This window comes from Leptinotarsa decemlineata, unplaced genomic scaffold (genome assembly GCF_025532065.1).
Source record: "Leptinotarsa decemlineata unplaced genomic scaffold, Ldec_3_MD MMD2_P_RNA_scaffold_14, whole genome shotgun sequence".
Taxonomy (NCBI): domain Eukaryota; kingdom Metazoa; phylum Arthropoda; class Insecta; order Coleoptera; family Chrysomelidae; genus Leptinotarsa; species Leptinotarsa decemlineata.
Window position 1 is genome coordinate 8,907,558 of NW_027412528.1, and position 12,671 is coordinate 8,920,228.

Below are 12,671 nucleotides of genomic sequence, written 5' to 3' on the forward strand. Positions count from 1 at the left end.
GAGCAGAGGCGGTATACCTACGTCAACATTTTAATCAGACACCCTGCCACCACCTATTTTGTTAGGTATAGTGTTAACAAAAGGAAACGAAGAAATATAGCAGTGACGAAATCAAAAAACCGGCCGTCGGAGGCGGTACAAATATACCAATATTTTTATTAGAGTCTCTGCCACCTTCATATTTTGTTATAGTGGTCACAACTGGAAATAAAGGAATACGGTAGAGGTGAAATAAAAAAACCGGCCGTCGTGGACGGTACAGATCAAGCAATATTTTTATTAGAGACTCTGTCAACTTCATATTTTGGTATAGTGTTAAGAAATGGAAACAAAGAAATAAGTCAGAGGTGAAATAAAAAAACCGGCCGTCAGGGGCGGTACAGATCCAGCAATATTTTTATTAGAGACTCTGCCTTCATATTTTGGTATAGTGTTAAGAAATGGAAATTAAGAAATATGTCAGAGGTGAAATAAAAAAACCGGCCGTCGTGGGTGGTACAGATCAAGCAATATTTTCATTAGACTCTGCCACCTTCATATTTTGTTATAGTGGTCACAACTGGGAATATAGGAATACGTCAGAGGTGAAATAGAAAAACCAGCCTTCGGGGGCGGTACAGATCCAGAGATATTTTTATCAGACACCCGACCTAAGTGAAGATTTTGTTTTCTAATGACGACTTGTTGAAAATAACAGCAAACTGTTATATTTCAAGGCCACTGTGGCACTTATTTCATATATTTCCTATGCTGCCATATTGAATAAATAAAGATGCCCACACGTGCTAACTGTTGAAAAATTTATCTTATATTCAATTAAATGGCTGGAAAATATATACAGGTTTCTATTGAAAATTCTTGACTTGTGTTAATTTCCGGTTAAACTCTGTATATATCTGTATAGAGTGTTTCATTATAAAAAATATCGGCTTCGATGTATTTTTACCTCAATTCCGAATATCAAATTTCTTACTTCATAAACAATTGAATGGCGCCATGTACAATGAAAGTAGCCTATAAATCCTTAGTAGAATCTGTGATGTCCTATGGAATAATAGTATGGGGATCTGCGTACACTAATCAGATAAATTGTTTGAAAGTCACACAGAAAAGGATTTTGAAAGTAATACTGAGGGAAAGGCGCAGATTTTCCAGCGAACAGCTCTTCATAAAAAGTAAAATGCTCGATTTAAAACATCTGTATATTTTTCATATTGCGAAATTCATGTACAAAAATAGAACGCAACACCAAGAGATTTCCCACAATCACAGTACAAGACAAAAAGGTCTGAAACATTTAAATATTTCCCGTCCAAATTCCACCCTTTATAAGAAATCGATAGAGACATCTGTGATATCCTATGGAATAATAGTATGGGGAGCTGCGTACACTAATCAGATAAATTGTTCAAAAGTCACACAGAAAAGGATTTTGAAAGTAATACTGAGGGAAAGGCGCAGATTTTCCAGCGAACAGCTCTTCATAAAAAGTAAAATGCTCGATTTAAAACATCTGTATATTTTTCATATTGCGAAATTCATGTACAAAAATAGAACGCAACACCAAGAGATTTCCCACAATCACAGTACAAGACAAAAAGGTCTGAAACATTTAAATATTCCCCGTCCTAATTCCACCCTTTATAAGAAATCGATAGAGACATCTGTGATGTCCTATGGAATAATAGTATGGGGAGCTGCGTACACTAATCAGATAAATTGTTTGAAAGTCACACAGAAAAGGATTTTGAAAGTAATACTGAGGGAAAGGCGCAGATTTTCCAGCGAACAGCTCTTCATAAAAAGTAAAATGCTCGATTTAAAACATTTGTATATTTTTCATATTGCGAAATTCATGTACAAAAATAGAACGCAACACCAAGAGATTTCCCACAATCACAGTACAAGAGAAAAAGGTCGGAAACATTTAAATATTCCCCGTCCTAATTCCACCCTTTATTCGATAGCATTCAATGGCCCTAAAATTTACAATTACATCTCAGAGTCCCTCAAAAATATTCATAAATATAAACAGTTCTGGAAAAAGCTGATGTCCTTCATTCTCATGAACTCTAGAGCTCTTGAAGTACTCATAATGAATGCCAATTTATAATTCTCTCAGTTCCTCAATTTCTTATATTAGTTTAGTCTCTTAGCTCCTGATAATTTTAGATTATTTTCTTTATTTTCTTTGTTATTATATTATTTAGGCTTATAATATATCACATATCAATTGTTCAAAAACTAATTAATTAATAATATTTGGGCACAAGACGATCTCATTATGAAATCAGGTGCACTCAATTTGTAAAATAAAAACTGTAATGTAATGAAATTGTATTTGTATTATTATTATTATTATTATTATATCTCCCAGTATATATCAAATGCCGCCTATACATCAGTTAGATGGAACTAGTGTTCACTGTAATGTAGGAATACGATAATGTCTAAATGAAACTTTGATGGAAAATGAATAGGACCTTACTCAGAGTATTCCATGCCAGCGTGCTCACCAGATTTAACCCTAACGGATTTCTGGATTATTTCTTATGCGGTTTATTGAAGAATGAAGTTTGCAAACTCTGAAAACTAATTGTCTGAAAAATTGGTAAAAAATAAAGCTTCACTTAGATGGACCATGACTACAAAGCTACACCTATTTTTTCATACTGAACAATTTTTAAATTTTCTAATCAACATTTTCCAAAATAAAGGTACTTTAGTCTAAAAATTGAATTTCTGAAAGTTCGTCGTATATTACGTGTCTTTTACTGAATTTCGTTGATGCATATTCAGTTGAACTATTACTACTACTGATTTCATTAAAGTATTTACTGTTTTGTATGATGTCATTCCCATTGCAATAGTCGCTTGGCTCTCGCTCTCTCGTAGGTGGGTAATAGTTGACATGTGGTCACCTTTACACATGCCTTTATCAGTTCACATGTAGTGGAAGGATTTGATGTTGGATCTGTGTTTATTTCATTATTCTAATAGATATTTTCAATATGGGGAGGAAACGGCTTATTCCTGTCGAAGCATTAGTCGAATTTTTGATGGGTAGGGGTTTTAAGCTTCAGAAAGAGATAAATAATTTGAATATTGAAAATGAAATTGTGTATGAAGTATCAAAACATTTTCTCAAATCCAATAGTTATGAAGAGAGACGAATTATCATGAACTTGGTGAAATCTAATACAGAGGCTATAAAAGTTAATTTTATGGAGGATTCAGTATGTAGCTCTGATACGTCCATTGAGAAAGAAAGAAATGGTCGACTCGAAGATAAAGTTATTATTTCGGCACTGAAAGAATTTGGTATCAAGGATAAAGTACTAAGGGAAGAATCGTACTGCCCAAAAAACTCAGTGTACGCTCGTTTATGCGTCCCTCTCGGGAAAAAGAATTCCAAATCAAATCGAAAATATATAAAACAACGATGTCAGACAATTCGTAGATCTCATCGTCGTTCTAGTACACCAATTGAAAACTGGCACCAACTTGAATCTCCCATTTCGAATTTCGAATCCGAAAAATTCTCAACTGGAATTAAGTAACGAGGTAAAGACTGTTCTACAAAGCAGTGAGAGTGAAAAAAAAAATCAGTGCTTCTGTGTTCTCAATAGACAGACAAAGAATTGGAATGGAACAAATTTTACCCAAAGGCAGCAGAAATTTATAGACTCCAGAGAATGTCAAAAATGAAGTGGAAAACAAAAGACGTTTCTCTTTTAAGAAATGCATTATTTTAGAAGTTAATTTGTGTTTTACTTCTCTTGAATGGGCTTATACCTATGTGGATGAATAACAAATTGAAATCTGTTGTTTAAAATTATCTACTTTGTAAAAAACTCAAGAATGTGAATTACACCTGTCCTGTCCATAAATCATTAAATCGGTTAATGTGAAGGCTTCACCTTATATAAGAGTGTATGGTTATTGCAAACATTGGGGTTCTAAGTCATTCAAACTATCAATGAAACCAAATGGTAATGGTGGAGCGGAGGTGATTGTATGTAGTGATTTTATTGGTTATTACCATACTCCGACTCCTTCAATCCATCCTGCTCGCGGTATCGAGAGATGTTTATGAAGTTAAACATCGATGTATTCAAGTAATTATTAAATGTGCCGCCATTTTGAAGTAAGTGAAGATATTGACTTTATATTCTGGGGTTATAAAGTATTCGTTAAAAGGGTTAAGATGATGTGTCACAAAACCCCCCTTTCTATTCAATTTTTATTTTCCAAAAGGCGCCCAGTCGCCATCTTGAAGTTTTCATTCGTCAATTTTACTCCAAAATATAGTATTCAAGCATCAATTTCATTATCCCAAGTTTCAAATTTTTCAAATGACCCATTCAGAAAATAAAAGCGGGGAACTTTAAGGAAAAGCACTATAGAATACAATACCTACGCAGTGTATCTTATTTATTTAAAATTTGTATCATTTTACCAATAGGCTTCCGATTTCAATTTCATTCATATTGATTTTTTGATACCTATTATATTGTGATATAGAGTTCAGTTTGTATTGTTTTTGATTTATTATGATTTTGTGTGATGTGTATGTCAAATGTCTTTCGATATAGATTTTTAAGATATTTAGTGTTTTGAGATTGTTTTGCTGTGGAATTTAGTTTGCTTTGACTTTGATTTATAATATAATTGCATTTTTTAGGATGTGATGTACATTTTTTTGAGATTAAAATGAATAATATAATTCAGTTTGCATTGCCATTCATTGGTTATAATTTTGTATTTATTTTACCATCTGCAATTTGCCATTTCTCTTTATACTTAATCAATAAACTACAACAAAATATGGGCCTCTAACAAAAGTATTGCTGGAAAAGTATTGCACCCTTGACGATCGGTTTTTTGATTTCACCTCTGACATATTTATTTATTTCCATTTCTTAACACTATACCAAAATATGAAGCTGGGAGAGTCTCTAATGAAAATATTGCTAGATCTGTACCGCCCCCGATGACCAGTTTTTTTATTTCACCTCTGCCATAGTTCTTTTATTTCCAGTTGTGACCACTATAACAAAATATGAAGGTGGCAGAGACTCTAATAAAAATATTGGTGGATTTGTACCGCCTCCGACGGCCGGTTTTTCATTTCGTCACTGCTATATTTCTTCGTTTCCTTTTGTTAAAGCTATAACAAAATATAAAGGTGGCAGGGTGTCCGATTGAAATGTTGACAGAGGTATACCGCTCCCTGCTCGGATTCTTCATTTAGTTTCCACAATTTTCTATAATTTCCGTCATTTCAAATATTCATGATGCCTTCAAAATACATTTTTCATTGTTTCGGGAAAGAGAATAAAAAATATGAAATATTGCTGAACTTTATTGCCAAAGTAACCGAGGTGCAGATTACGGAAAAAATAGAAAAAAAATTCTATCACCTATAGATAAGTCACAAATTTCACCTGAAATTTTCTTATTGAATGGGTTTTTAGGTTCGGTATGGGTTCGGTGTGTAACGTGCCTTTTTAGTTACGGGTTTATGCAGTCATGATTTTTATGACAAGCATCTATCGGTTCACCACAGTGGAGACGGGGTTCAAAGTATGTTGATAGCAATATTTGGGCGCCAGGTAAATTTAATTGCCGATATAAAATGCCTGAGTATTAAACTACCAAACAATTTACCAAGTGAAATAAAAAAACAAATGACAACGTACCAGTACCAAACTTGTATTACAAGATCTCTTATTATGGCTTTGTACAACGGTGTGACCGATGGATAACATTTGAAAACAAAACAAATAAATTCACCGGAATATAATTTCTATAAAAAAAAATAACAAATGAGAAAAAAAAAAAATCACGATTTCTGCACATCAACTCTCGAAAGAGTTCTCTCCAAATAAATAAACTCCCGTTGACAAAAGAACTAACTCAATATATATACACACAAGGACATGAAAATATAAGATTCAATACCGTACAACCTATATAGGTTTACACGATAATATTGTGCATTAATACGTCAGAAGCTTTGGGCCCAGAGCGCAGACGCCGCAAAAATGTTTGAACACACATGTATAAATACAACTATTTATATAGGTTGAACGCAAAAGGTTAAATTCGATATTTCTCTTAAAATGAATAAGTAACAATAATCTATAGGTGTCTAGCTTTTCCCACTACTTGCGTGTCTTGATGCCTCCCTGGTCGTTGAATGAACTGTCGTGAAGGCTGGTAAGTTCCCAGATTCCCTTCTTTTCAGAAGAGTTGTTTTTTTTTTCCTCCTTTCTGTTTCTGATCGTATACGTAACTTTGTAAATGTTAAGAGGCAGAACCTTGCGCCTTTGTTTTGCTGATCTTCTTATGATTTTATGTAAACGTTGGAATTTCGATAGCCAGTATAGTTAGCTTTATTAATCCTCCTAAGAGTGCGGAAATATGGGTCATCCCTTCCAAATTCGCAACGATATATTTGGAACAATACCCAATACACACTTTCCACTTATTATTTATCCAAATGAACCTACTCCCGTCAGGATGTTTGAGAAAACATTTATGTCTATTTGGAAAATGCTAACTATCACGTACAGAATAGGGCACCGATCTCCAAAAAAGTGCGAGGGCCTCGGTTTTCTTCCTTTTTCTCGATTTATCAATCTCATTAAAAAAAAAGAACAATCGACTACGTTAACAACTTGCTGTCACTATTTTGGACCAATAGGGTAGCAAGATAGAAAATAAGTATTTTTGATCGTAGGAAAATCTAGTAGAATAGTTGGATATCTAACTCTTTGAAAATGTAGGTTGGGCACACTGGCAAACCAGATGTGTCCCTAGCTGTGACGAAAAGTTCGTCATCAATAAATGACAATTCTGTCGATTCCATAATAAATAAACGAACAATATCTACAATATTTACAAGTAAATTTAGACCGTTACAAGTGTTTCTGTATTATATAGCCTATATAAGCGGTAAATAGAGTCTGAATTATGGAGCTTTTATGAATTTTGAATTTTACTGAATTCAATACTCTTCATGTGCTTAACAAAATTTCATCGTTCGTGGATTTGTATTATTATAATAAATGAAACTCTCCGCACTCATATTATGATTTAAGAAAAAGTCCAGTTGATAACGATGAAAGGATAAAAAAGATGAAGAAAAATCACACATTTCCAGAACCATGAATAAGTTGAATCTACTGAATTGCTGCTGTCGCTAGACAAATATTCACTATATCTCATTCCTGAAGTTTTGACTGAGAATAGTTGGAGAAGAGATAGATATGTTCATCGAATAGCAAACTGTAGCGAATCTATAATTAACTTCTTTCATTTTCAGTTATTGCAGTTGGAATGTATGCATATATTCGAAAATGTAACCGTTATTGATTTAATGACGTAAGAATATTTTTCTCTTGGCAACACTACAGCGTGTCATGTGTCGTCAGTAGTTGCTGGGCACCGTCGTTGGTTTTATTTTTAATTTAAAAATCATAAAATAATTATACTTACATATTCTTTTATTGAATAATTATTCGGGGCTCTATGGGTGTATAATATTTATGGATTATCAGAAGGAATTTCTACACATTTCTTTAGCATGTAAGTAGACCACCATTTGCAAATGTTTTTTCATTCCTTGTAGGTATTTCCTCCCTTCCTTCTTTATTGGCCGCTGCTTTCTATTCAGGCGCAGTTAGGGATGTGAGAATAGTGGAAAAGAATCGATTAAATATAAAACGATTATTCTTCATTCAATATTAATCGATTTGTCAAAAATCGATTTCAATAAAAATCAACATTCGATTTCTGCGAAAAAATCGATTTTTCTGTTATATTAAAATCTGCATGCTTTTCATATTCCAATAATGAAACTAAGAGATATTCATATTAACAGTTTATTAGATTGAAAATAAAATGAAATGATATGAATAAAGAAATAACTCAATTCAAAATTAAAAATCGAAGCGAATGTTTATTTTAACTTTTAAAGTAAGGAATGAAAAAACCAAACAATATTATTATTCATAGGAATTTACATTACCACTGAACGTTTTATTATAATAAGAATGAAATGATGAGCATCCAAACAAAAATATAATCTTATTGTCTCAAAAACTAAAATATAAAACAAATCTTTCGTTAACCTTTAACTTTTTAAACAATTAAAAATGGTAAAATAATTATTGTCACAAATGTCCAGTCCTATTTTACATTTGACTAGTATTAAAATAAAATACTTAAACAATAATTAAAAACAAAACGACTATGTTGTGTTTTCAAAAACCAAAATATAAAACATGTCTTTCAATAACCTTTAACTTTATAAATAATATAAAATTTCAAAATAATTATTGCCACAAATGTCCAGATCTATTTTACATTTGACTAGTATTAAAATACTTAAATGATAATTAAAAACAAAACGACTAAGTATGTTGTGTTTCCAGAAACCAAATATTTAAAACATGTCTTTCATTAATCTTCAACTTCATAAATAAAATATAAAATTTCAAAATAATTATTGTCCCCAATGTCCAGTTCTATTTTACATTTGACTAGTATTAAAATAAAATAGTTAAAACGATAATTAAAAACAAAATGACTTTGTTGTGTTTTCAAAAACCAAAATATGAAACATGTCGTTCATTAACCTTTAACTTTATAAACTATATAAAATTTCAAAATAATTATTGTCACAAATGTCCAGTACTATTTTACATTTGACTAATAATAAAATAAAATACTTGAAACGATAATTGAAAAACCATGTTGTGGTCTTAAAAACTGAAATGGGAAACAAATATTTCGTTATTTTTGAAATTTGAACAATTGAAAGGCAAAAAAAAAAATTTGCACGAATTTTCAGTCTTGTTTTACGTAAGAGTAGTATTAAAATAAAATAAAGCGATACGTGCAAAAGCTTAATGGCAACTTTAACGTATTGTCACAAAATGTTCAAAAATTTCACATTCGAGTACAATAATTATTACCATAGATTTTCAGGTAAGCAGTTTAAAAACAATAATTTTGATAATATCTTTCCTAAAATACGGTTTCGTGTTTTCCTGACAGAGAGATGCTTTAGAGCCAAGTCGGTTAGCTGAGGAAAAGTCCCTTCAAAGCTTTTCCAGACACTGAGAGGATCTACCATAAGATCCGATAGCGGTGCCGCAACGTATGGATCCAATTCGGTATTTTTGACCATTGACGAGTTTGAAGCCAAGGCCAATATTTTTTCATGATGTACCTGCCAAATATCTTGTCCATCAACCATCACTTTTAATGAAACAGATGATTCAGAATCAGCCGTTTCAGAATTATTATCATTTATATTACAGTTTAAACATTTTTTGGTATAATGTATTGTTTTTGATAAGGATAAAGGGTCATCATCTAAGTAACTATTTTTAATCTAGGATCCAAATACGTAGCAACTGAAAAAAGGTGCACTTTTTGGATGTTTTCGAATCTTTTATTATGTTCCGATAGTAAGGATTGTTTCAGTTGTTTTGCCAAACCACTTGTTGGAGTAACTGTATCTAACACAGTTCTCAAACATTTCATAATAGGTATAGCTTTGCTAGAAGTCACGTATTTGTCTGCACTCATTTGTTCAGTGACGCTATGAAAAGGCTATAAATTTTTTCAATTTCTTTTGGCACGACAATTTCATTTGCTTGAAGCATTGGGGGCGCATTTGGGTGATTTATAAAAACAGATCCTATAGTGGAGCTCATTAACACGAAACGTTCAATCATGAATAGTTGCAATTCACATGCAATGTGAATTGACTTCATTTCAAAATTTTCTATAAAGTGTACTGTTACACCTAAAATTCATCGATTGTAAGGGAAACGTTTTTACCTAATCGAAATGTTTGTATGATAAGGGTTTTTTTTCTTCATATTTAGTGTCTATGAGATCTGTGATAGTTTTACGGCAGGGAACCTTGTACAAAGGAGCTACAGTCTTCATCAATTTCTTGAAACCTGATCCTTCTACTATACTAAAGGGTATACTGTCCCGGCATATCATTTCTGCTATGTTTTGAGTTATTTCCTTATTTTGATTTCCATCTAAGGCGTATGCCGAAATTTTTGCAAAAGAAGCTCCAATGCTTAATCTGGCATGCTTTGGCATTGAAGGTCCAGCCTCAATTTCAGTCGCTAGAGATTGCATTGGTTCATCTTAATTCCCAGACATGTTGATATCTTGATTGTTATCTTCACAAGAGTTCTACGGCAATAAAATTAACAAGGTATTTTCCAAAAATTAAAATTAATTTTCTCAAAACTATTTTCTATTCCTGACAACACTAAAAAAAGGCAACAAGTCAAGTTTATCTTTATCGGGTTTTTTGGTGAATTAAAGAAAAACAAAGTTTATCATCATCTGTCACCACAAAAATATAAACATTCTGATAAATCACCTCATTTTTAAGTTTTGTTCAACGTCTTCCAAGGCCTGAAAGTAACTTTTTTTAGTTTGTAAAACCTTGTTAATGTAGAGTTTACCATAATTCATTTTTTATTGAAAATGTTGACGTTATAAAACGTATGATTTGCATGACGTTTTTCGTTTTATTTAAGGAATTTTACAGACACCAGTGTTTTGCTACCATAAGGACCACAATATTCATTATAAATTATAGTATTCATGTTACCTGTAAGACAGTGAGATGTTTTCGTACTATGTGCTGCTTCAAATTTGTAGTATAGTACTACAAGTTTTCGATTCTTTCGAACAGTACAAACATATTGCTGAAGAATCCTTTTTCGTTATAAAGTACTTTCGCTTTTAGGTGTTTTAAGGTTAGAAGACATTTTTATTGTTTACCAACAACGATATTATCTCACCTCACTCACTACACTGACTGAAACAACATGCATTGCATTCTCCTACATACGTACCTTACCTACACATGGCGCCGCTTTTTGTAAATAATATTGAACTTACTTCGGGCTGTTTCATCCACCGCATATTCATAAATAACACTGTTTATGAAATTTTAAAACTTCAATTGTTTTTCATCCATCGCATAGATGGCGTTATTTATTTAATCGAGTTCTTAAAAATCTATTAAATTTTCTACAAAAAAAGATTATAAAATTCGATAATCAGAAAATAATAATCGATTTGAATAGAAATCGATTATTTTTTAACATCTCTAGGCGCAGTTGGGTCCAGCTCAATACCTGGGCACATGCTGTGACCTGGGGTTGTCTTTATCTGAGCTAAGCCCATGAACAACCCATTAAATTTGTTCAGTTCTTCTATTCAATTTGTCCACTTCTTAGTATTGTGTGTCTTTTTCTTCATGTGCTTTAAAGGTTATTAGGTTGACAAAGACACAAACAATAGGTTCTAGTTTACTTGATAGAGGTATCTACAATCGTCTGACTGAGTCATCACCCGAAGGGGATTGTAGATAATAACAATCGAAACGTCTTGAACTAACGTGGCTTGGAATATTTCTACTTTTTATTTTTATTTTCTTTTTTCATTTCTTTATTTTTATTTATTCAATTGTACCTATTTTACTTATATTTTATTTCACTATTATTTCATTTCAGGTTTATTTTGCTTAATATAATTGTTATTTTCAGCTATTCATTTTTATTTCTTCTTTTTTAGTTGTTTCAGGGATTTCAAATCATTTTATATAGTAGACAATGGAAGTCCGAACTAGTGAAATTCATCATGAAATATTGTCAATTACCTTCAAACAAATCAAGTCATGTTCTTCCATCCATTGCTGTATAATACCTAAGATTATATTAATTTTATTATTAATATCAGTTATCCTTTCACCATTACCATTAAGTCATCTGCATATGCTATTAATTTACTATAAGTCAGAATTTTTTTAAATAATGATGCAATATAAACATTAAACAAGGTTGGGCTCAGAGGAGATTCTTGGGGAAGACCTTTAGTTGTTATTAATGGGCCATGTTTCTTTCCTTTTTTGTCCAAGACTATGTTTTTCCCGTTTATTAATAACTTAAATATTAAGTTTAATATTATAGAGATGGCATCACACTGAACAAGAGTGGGAAATTCCTTATCAGTAAATCAATTGTAGAACTACTGAACCCCTTCAATAAAGTAGATTCGAAGCAAACCATTGTACAATCTCAGCCAAAAATAAATAATCAGGAAAGGGCAGACCACTCAGAAAATATTCATAATGAAATAAATAACATTAACCCCTGCAACTCCGAAGATATCATCACTCATCCCCAGTCTAGTAATTTTTTATATCCCCGACTCTCCCAACTGCAAATAGGCCTCTAAGAAATAAACACAAACATCACCACAAAAATTATCAAGAAGTATTAGTGACCAACCCAAACCTTTACAACGGCTTGACAATGAAACAAAAAGGAACACAGAGTGATGTACCAGCTAACCTACAGACAAATTCTTCAAATACTGAAGTCACAATCATTCATCAGAATATACAGTGCCTAAAAAACAAAACCCTGGAAATAGAACTTTTACTTGAAAACTTAAACCCGAAACCTATCTTTATGTGTTTCACTGAACACTGGTATACAAAACAAGAAGAAAGTTGTATGAAACTTAATGGCTACGTACTCAAGTCAGTGTTTTCCCGAGAACACCGCATACATGGCGGATCCAGTATTTTTGTTAGAGAAGACACAAGTACTTAT

The 12,671-nt window shown here is 32.2% G+C and overlaps 1 long non-coding RNA gene across 1 annotated transcript in view; it reads left to right on the forward strand.

The window, feature by feature from the left end:
* The first annotated feature begins 7,294 nt into the window (after positions 1-7,294).
* Positions 7,295-12,671, forward strand: part of LOC111516470 (uncharacterized) — a 35,448-nt gene continuing 30,071 nt past the window's right edge. The window contains exon 1 of the long non-coding RNA XR_012466259.1: positions 7,295-7,593. This is a non-coding gene — a long non-coding RNA (uncharacterized lncRNA). The remainder of the gene's footprint in view (positions 7,594-12,671) is intronic.